We start from the raw sequence: 9,143 nt of genomic DNA on the forward strand, positions 1-9,143 counted from the left end.
TGTCATAAATGCTCTTCCTCCATCCATCAGTTTGGCTCGCTCCCTCAGTTTATTTATGATTCTAGCCCTGTGTCACCACTTCAGAGAAACTTTCCCTCATCACTCTTACCCAAAACTACACATTCCTTCCTCATTTCTCTCTATCCCTTTCCAGTTCCATTTTTCTTTCTTTTTTTTTTAAGATTGGCACCTGAGCTAACATCTGTTGCCAGTCTTTTCTCCTCCTCCTCCTCCTCCTCCTCCTCCTTCTTCTTCCTCTTCCTCTTCCTCTTCTTCCTCTTCCTCTTCTTCTTCTTCCTCTTCCTCCTCCATAAATCCCCCCAATACATAATTGTATATTCTAGTTGTAGGTCCCTCCAGCTCTGCTATGCGGGATGCCACCCGAGCATGGCTTGATGAGCTGTGCTAAGTCTGTGCCCAGGATCTGAACTGATGAAACTCCGGGCCGCTGAAGCGAAACACGCAAACCTAAACCACTCAGCCACGGGTCCAGCCCCTCTATTTTTCCTATAGGATATACCACTACTGAAAATTATATTGTATATTTATTTGTTTATTTTCTATTTCCCCCACTACATATAAGCTTCATTAGTACAGAGACTTTATCTCTATTTCTGGGCCATAGAACAGTGCCTGGTACATGGTAGCAACTCAATAAAATATTTGTTGAAAAAAAGAGTGAATGCTCTCCGGAGTTCATGCCCACGCTACTCTAGGCATCCTTTCCTTCCCAGAGATATATTCTCAAGACTATCTTGCCCTTCTAAAACCTTTCCCCCACGGCCTTTCAATCCTTCCTTTTATCGGAAACAAATGTTCCTATATCCTCAATCTCTTAACAGAAAATTCTCCCCTTCTCCTTACCTTAAGTAAGTTGGAGTTGATGTCAAAGACACTACCTCATTAACTTTCCTCTGAAGTGTAGCATGCGCATATTTCCATACATTATGCAACTGAGAGACACAATCAGAATTATCTCATCTCCTCAATGCCACTTTGAAACTATTCCTCCTCTGTGGGCACACAACTCCTTGCCATTTGAGGTTCATGCCACCTATCTATATCACCCTCTGCCCTCATTAGTCTTACATTGGTCTCCTTCTGGCCTCCCCACATTGATTCAAAAACAATGCTAAGCCCACACTTTTTATGTCCTTCCATCATCTTCAGTATTTCATTGTTGGTGCTGATAATGTATCTGTCATAGTATTTGACCTGCACAATCCCTATGACCTTCTCTCCTATTTTACTTGAGGAATCTATGCCCTTAGTCACACTCTGAATCTTATGCATAATTGCTCCCACATCACAAATCTTATAGTATCTCTAATTTCTGTCCTTTTTCTATTATTCTTCTAGTATTTAAACGATTACTTCTACTCCACTTGTTCTTTGAAATTAGTGCTCTTATTTATTGATGCTTCCATTGTCTCTTAGTCTCTTGGGCTTGCCTCATGTTACTTTCTTTCATTTCAAGGCTGGACCCAACAGCAAATCACTTGAATTACTCTTTCACCAGCATCTTGCATGTATGACCTTCTACTGAGTTTTCCCAGAAATTCTTCCTTGCATCAATCAACAAAAAAATCTTGTTCTCTTGGACACAACTTAGACAAAACTTGGTGAGTGCTGCTGAAGAAAATTCCACAATCATGCAAATCAGCAGCACAACAAATCTGTCCCCAGTGCCAGCACCACTCAATGATCCTTTGATTTGTCATGAATCAGCCCTCTCTCCTACTCCTCTCAACTGTTCTAATCTTTTTTTATTATTAGTTACTTTTTTAATTGCAGTAACATTGGGTTATAACATTATATAGCTTTTGGACGCAAATCATAATATATTTCCACTTCTGTGTAGATTACATCATGTTCCCCACCCAAAAACTAATTGTAGTCCATCCCCTCACATGTGAGCCTAATCACCCCTTTTGCCCTCCCCAAGCCTTCCCCCATGGTAACCACCAATCCATTCTCAGTTGCTATGTGTTTGTCTGCCATTGTTTTTATCTTCTACTTATGAGTGAGATCATATGGTATTTGACTTTTTCCCTCTGACTTATTTCACTCAGCATAATACCCTCAGGGTCCATCCATGTTGTCACAAATGGCTGGATTTCATCATTTCTTATGGCTGAGAAGTATTCCATTGTGTATAAATACCACATCTTTTTTATCCATTCGTCCCTTGATGGGCACCTAGGTCGCTTCCAAGTCTTGGCTATTGTGTATAATGCTGCAACGAACATAGGGGTGCATGTATCTTTATGCCTTCGTGTCAAGATCTTTGGATAAATACCCAGCAGTGGGATAGCTGGATCATATGGTAGATCTAGTCTTAATTTCCTAGGATACATCATACTGCTTTCCATAGTGCCTTCACCAGTTTGCACTCCCACCAGCAGTGTACAAGGGTTCCCTTCTCTCCACATCCTCTCCAACATTTGTTGTTTCCTGTCTTGTTCATCATAGCCATTCTGACCAGAGTGAGGTGATACCTCACTGTAGTTTTGATTTGCATTTCCCTGATAGCTAATGATGTTGAGCATCTTTTCATATGTCTGTTGGCCATCCGTATATCTTCTTTGGAGAAACCTCTGTTCAGATCTTTACCCCATTTTTTAATTGGGTTGTTTGTTTTTTATTGTTTGTTGAGCTGTATGTGTTCTTTGTATATTTTGGATATTAACTCCTTATCTGATATATGGTTTGCAAATATCTTCTCCCAATTGTTAGGTTGTCTTTTCATTTTGTTGATGGTTTCCTTTGCTGGGCAGAAGCTTTTTAGTTTGATGTAGTCCCATTTGTTCATTTTTTCTTTTGTTTCCCTTTCTCGGTCAGACATGGTACTTGAAAATATGCTGCTAAGACTGGTGTCAAAGAGTGTACTGCCTGTGTTTTCTTCTAGAAGTTTCATGGTTACATTCAAGTCTTTAATCCACTTTGTGTTGATTTTTGTGTAGGGTGTAAGATAATGGTCCACTTTCATTCTTTTGCATGTGGCTGTCCAGTTTTCCCAACACCATTTATTGAAGAGACTCTCCTTTCTCCATCGTATGCTCTTGGCTCCCTTATCTAACATTAGCTGTCCATAAATGTGTGGGTTTCTTTCTGGGTGCTCGATTTTGTTCCATTGATCTGACTGTCTGTTTTCGTGCCAGTACCAAGCTGTTTTGGTTACTATGGCTTTGTAGTATATTTTGAAATCAGGGAGTGTGATACCTCCAGCTTTGTTCTTTTTTCTCAGGAATCCATTGGCTATTCGGAGTCTTTTGTTCCATATAAGTTTTAGGATTCTTTGTTCTATTTCTGTGAAAAATGTTGTTGGAACTTTGATAGGTATTGCGTTGAATCTATAGATTGCTTTAGGGAGTATGGACATTTTAACAATGTTAATTCTTCCAATCCAAGAGCACGGAATATCTTTCCATTTCTTTGTGTCTTTTTTGATTTCTTTCAACAATGTTTTATAGTTTTCGGTGTACAGATCTTTCACCTCTTAGGTTAAGTTTATTCCTAGGTATTTTATTCTTTTGGTTGCAATTGTAAATGGGATTGTATTCTTAATTTCTCTTTCTGCTACTTCATTGTTCGTGTATAGAAACGCCACCGATTTTGTACGTTGATTTTGAACCCCGCAGCTTGACTGTATTCCTTTATTAATTCTAAAAGTTTTTTAGTGGATTCTTTAGGGCTTTCTAGATATAAAATCATGTCGTCTGCAAAGAGTGACAGTTTCACTTCTTCTTTTCCAATATGGATCCCTTTTATTTCTTTTTCTTGCCTGATTGCTGTGGCTAGGACTTCCAATACTATGTTAAATAAGAGTGGTGCCAGTGGGCATCCTTGTCTGGTTCCTGTTCTTAGAGGGATAGCTTTCAGTTTTTCTCCATTGAGAATGATATTGGCTGTAGGTTTGTCACATACAGCCTTTATTATGTTGAGGTATTTTCCTTCTAGACCCATTTTATTTAGAGTCTTTATCATAAATGGATGATGTATCTTGTCCAATGCTTTCTCTGCATCTATTGAGATGATCATGTGAGTTTTATTCTTCATTTTGTTAATGTGGTGTGTCACGTTGATAGATTTGCGGATGTTGAACCATCCCTGCATCCCTGGAATGAAACCCACTTCATCATGATGTGTGATGTTTTTAATGTATTGTTGTACGCAATTTGCTAGTATTTTGTTGAGGATTTTTGCATTGATGTTCATCAGTGATATTGGCCTGTAATTTTCTTTTTTTGTGTTGTCCTCGTCTGGTTTTGGTATCAGGATAATGTTGGCTTCGTAGAATGAGTTAGGAAGCCTCCCCTCCTCTTCAATTTTTTGGAAGAGTTTGAGAGGGACAGGTATTAAGTCTTCTTTGAATGTTTGGTAGAATTCACCAGGGAAGCCATCTGGTCCTGAGCTTTTATTTTTGCTAGTTGTTTTTTTTTTTTTCCCTGCTTTATCTCCCCAAACCACCCCCCCAACCTCATACATAGTTGTATAACCTAGTTGTGGGTCCTTTCAGTTGTGGTATGTGGGATGCCACCCCAATGTGACCCAACGAACAGTGCCATGTCCGTGCCCAGGATCCGAACCCTGGGCCGCCGCAGCGGAGCGCTGGAACTTAACCACTTGGCCACGGGGCCGGCACCCTGAGCTTTTATTTTTTGGGAGGCTTTTGATTGCTGTTTGGATCTCCTTACTGGTGATCAGTCTATTCAAATTTTCTACTTCTTCCTGGTCCAGTTTTCGAAGGTTCTATGCTTCTAAGAATTTATCCATTTATTCTAGATTATCCAATTTGTTGGCGTATAGCTTTTCATAGTATTCTCTTATTATCTTTTGTATTTCTGAGGTGTCCATTGTAATCTCTCCTCTTTCATTTCTGATTTTATTTATTTGAGCCTTCTCTCTTTTTTTCTTGGTGAGTCTAGCTAAGGGTTTGTCAATTTTGTTTATCTTTTCAAAGAACCAGCTCTTGGTTTCAGTAATTTTTTCTGTTGTTTTTTTAGACTCTATTTCTTTTATTTCTGCTCTGAATTTTATTATTTCCTTCCTCCTGCTGATATTGGGCTTTGTTTGTTGTTCTTTTTCCAGTACCTTTAGATGCACTTTTAGATTATCTATTTGGGATTTTTCTTCTTTGTTGAGGTAGGCCTGAATTGCTGTAAACTTCCCTCTTAGAACCGCTTTTGCTCTATCCCACAGATTTTGGCATGTCATATTTTCATTTTCATTTGCCTCCAGGAATTCTTTTTTTTTTTAAAGATTTTATTTTTTTCCTTTTTCTCCCCAAAGTCCCCCGGTACATAGTTGTATATTCTTAGTTGTGGGTCCTTCTAGTTGCGGCATGTGGGACACCTCCTCAGCGTGGTTCAATGAGCGGTGCCATGTCCGCACCCAGGATTCGAACTGATGAAACACTGGGCTGCCTGCAGCGGAGCGTGTGAACTTAACCACTCAGCCACGGGGCCGACCCCTGCCTCCAGGAATTTTTTGATTTCTCCTTTGATTTCTTCATTGACCCAATCGTTGTTCAGTAGCATTTTGTTTAACCTTCACATTTTTGTGGCTTTTCTGGTTTTCTTCCTGTAGTTCATTTCTAGTTTCATCCCTTTGTGGTCAGAAAACATGCATGGTATTATTTTGATCTTCTTAAATTTATTGAGACTTGTTTTGTGGCCTAATATGTGATCAATCCTGGAGAATGTTCCATGGGTATTTGAAAAGAATGAGTATTCTGTGGTTTTTGGATGGAATGTTCTGTATATATCTACTAAGTCCATCTGGTCTAATGTGTCCTTTAAGGCCAGTGTTTCCTTATTGATCTTCTGATTGGATGATTTATCCATTGGTGTAAGTGGAGTGTTGAAGTCCCCTACTATTATTGTGTTACTGTCTATTTCTCCTTTTATGTCTGTTAATCATTGCTTTATATATTTAGGTGCTCCTATGTTGGGTGCGTAGATATTAACGAGAGTTATATTTTCTTGTTGGATTGTTCCCCTTATCTTTATGTAGTGCCCGTCTTTGTCTCTTGTTGCAGTTTTTGTTTTAAAGTCTATTTTGTCTGATATAAGTATTGCTACCCCCCCTTTCTTTTCTTTGCCATTTGCATGGAATATCTTTTTCCATCCTTTCACTTTCAGTTTGTGATTGTCTTCAGGTCTGAAGTGTGTCTCTTGTATGCAGCATATATATGGCTCTTGTTTTTTATCCAATTGGTCACCCTATGCCTTTTCATTGGAGCATTTAGTTCACTGACATTTAAAGTAAGCTATTGATAAATATGTATTTATTGCAATTTTGTTACTTTTTTTCTGGGTGTTTTAGTAGTTTTTCTCTGTTCCTGTCTTTTTCTCTTGCTCTCTTCCCTTGTGGTTTGATGGCTATCTTTAGTAATATGTTTGATTTCTTTTGTCTTACTTTCTTGCTTGCTTATTATAGATTTCTGATTTGTGATTACCATGAGGATCCTATGTAATATTCTATGTTATAACAGTCTATATCGAGTTGATAGACTCTTTACCTTGACTAAAAGCTCTACTTTTTCACGCCCCTCCTCCCACATTTCATGTTTTTCAAATCATATATAGTCTCTCGTTTAGGGTGTGTCTATCCATTACCCTCCTATCATTGAAATAGGTTATTTGAGTACATTTGTCTTTTAACCATCATATTATCTTCATGGGTAGTTGATCTGCTACCTTTACTATATTTTTACCTTTGCAAGTGCTTTTTTTTTTTTGAGGAAGACGACTAGCCCTGAGCTAACTACTGCCAGTCCTCCTCTTTTTTGCTGAGGAAGCCTGGCCCTGAGCTAACATCGTGCCCATCTTCCTCTACTTTATATGTGGGACGCCTACCACAGCATGGTGTGCCAAGCGGTGCCATGTCCGCATCCGGGATCCGAACCAGTGAACCCCAGGCCGCTGAGAAGTGGAACGTGCGAACTTAACCGCTGTGCCACCAGGCCGGCCCCTACAAGTGCTTTTATTGCCTGGTTTTCTTTGTTGTTGTTTTGTTTTTTGGTAATAATTTTTTTATCTCTATTTGTGATCATTGCTTTCCCACTTAAATAAGCCCCTTCAGCATTTCTTGTAGAACTGGTTTCTTGGTGATAAACTCCTTTAATTTTTGCTTGTCTGGGAAGCTCTTTCTCTCTCCTTCCTATCTGAATGACAACCTTGCTGGACAGAGTATTCTTGGCTGTAGGTTTTTTCCTTTTAAGCACTTTAAATACGTCGTGCCATTCTCTTCTTGCCTGTAGGGTCTCGGTTGAGAAGTCCGCTGATAGCCTGTTGGGCTTCCCTTTATACGTCACTTGTGGCCTTTCTCTTGCTGCTTTTAGGATTTTCTCTTTGTCTTTAATTTTGGACATTTTAATTATAATATGTCTTGGTGTGGGCCTCTTTGGGCTTATTTTGTTTGGAGTTCTCTGTGCTTCCTGTACTTGGATGTCTGTTTCCTTCCTCAGATTAGGAAGTTTTTCAGCTATTATTTCTTCAAATAAATTTTCTTCCCCTTTGTCTCTCTCTTCTCCTTCTGGGACACCTATAATCCGAATGTTAACATGCTTGATATTGTCCCAGAGTTCCCTTTGACTGTTCTCACTCTAATTCTTTTTTCTCTTTTCTGTTCTGCTTGGGTGATTTCCTCGAGTCTTTCGTCTAGCTCTCTGATCCGTTCTTCTGCTTCCTCTACTCTGCTATTGAGTCCCTCTAGTGAATTTCTCATTTCCAGTATTCTATTCCTCGTTTCTGATTGTTTTTTTTAATATCTTCCAGTTCTTTGCTGATGTGCTCACTGTGTTCATCCATTCTTCTCCCCATATCTGTGAGCATCCTCATGATATTTTGTTTGAACTCTTTGTCGAGTAGGTCGCTTGTTTCTGTTTCATTTAATCCTTTTTCTGGGGTTTTGTCTTGTTCCCTTGCTTGGAATGTATTCCTTTGCCTCCTCATTATGCCTCTTTCTCTGTGCTTATTTCTATGTATTAGGTGAGTTGGGTATGTCTCCTGATCTTGGAGAAGTGGCCTTATGTATGAGATGCCTTATGAGGCCCAGCAGTGTGCTTCCCTGTTGTCACCAGTCCAGAAGATCCAGGAATGACTCCTTTGTGGGCTACTTGTGTCCTTCTGCTGTAGCAGGGTTGCTCCCACTGCAGGAACCCAGGGAGTCTAGTCTTTCCTTCCCTGGTCAGCTGTTTGTAAATCCAGTTTGGGGAGCCTCAGCACAGTTGGCTACAAAGTCTGTCAGCACACTCCTATTGCAATTTTCATCTTAATTGGGTCGGTACCCAGTGTAGCTGGTTGCTAGGCTTACACTTGATAGGCCTCAGGCCTACAAGGTTGTTGTCAGTTCTCTTAGGAGTGCAGCTGTGTGGGGCTGGATCTAGGCACGGGAGCACTCAATTGTTTCAGGCTTGCAAGGTGGGGCTGATCCTTTATATGGCTATTTGTGAAACACAGGTCTTCTGCTGCTGATTAGCCTCACCTCCCCACCCCCAGGGCCACACACACTGTCAACACAGTCCTGGTCCATGCACGCTTCTCAACCCTCTGGAGCGTACCCTGACACTGCACTGTAGAGGCCCCCACCTCTCCATCAATGTCCCCCACAGTTCACCTGGTCTTCATGCAGGCACTGCCCCACAGAGGCAGACACCCTTGCCTGCCTGTAGAGGATCAAGGCACCCAGTCAGTGCAGGCTGAAAGGCAGCCTGAGGGCTTGCTGTTAGGTGGGGCTGATCCTCAGGGTTGGTTGCCTGCCCTGGCTGAACTGGATTAAATCTGTGCTCTAGTGGGCATGGCAGACCCCTGGGCTAACAGGCCAAGGGATGAATCTCAATGGCACCCACCAGGGTCTGTGTCAGCATGCCTGGACCAGTTCAGAACAATGGCCCCCACCAATGTCTCAGTCTCCGGAGAGGTCCCTCTTCTCACCAAGATGCCCCCAGAACCCACCAGGTGAGTCTCGTTTCACCAAAGGACTGTCAGCCTTCTCTCTGGTGATTTTAGGTTGCTGCAATGAGTGAGTTTGTGCATGGACACTTTAAGACCCGGGTCTTGTTGGCTTTCAGCCGATAGCTTTTCTGGTGGTATCCTCACTGCAATTAATAGCCAGCAAAGCCAGACAGTAAGACCCCC

The sequence above is a fragment of the Equus quagga genome, chromosome 10, assembly GCF_021613505.1.
Source record: "Equus quagga isolate Etosha38 chromosome 10, UCLA_HA_Equagga_1.0, whole genome shotgun sequence".
In the NCBI taxonomy this organism is placed as follows: domain Eukaryota; kingdom Metazoa; phylum Chordata; class Mammalia; order Perissodactyla; family Equidae; genus Equus; species Equus quagga.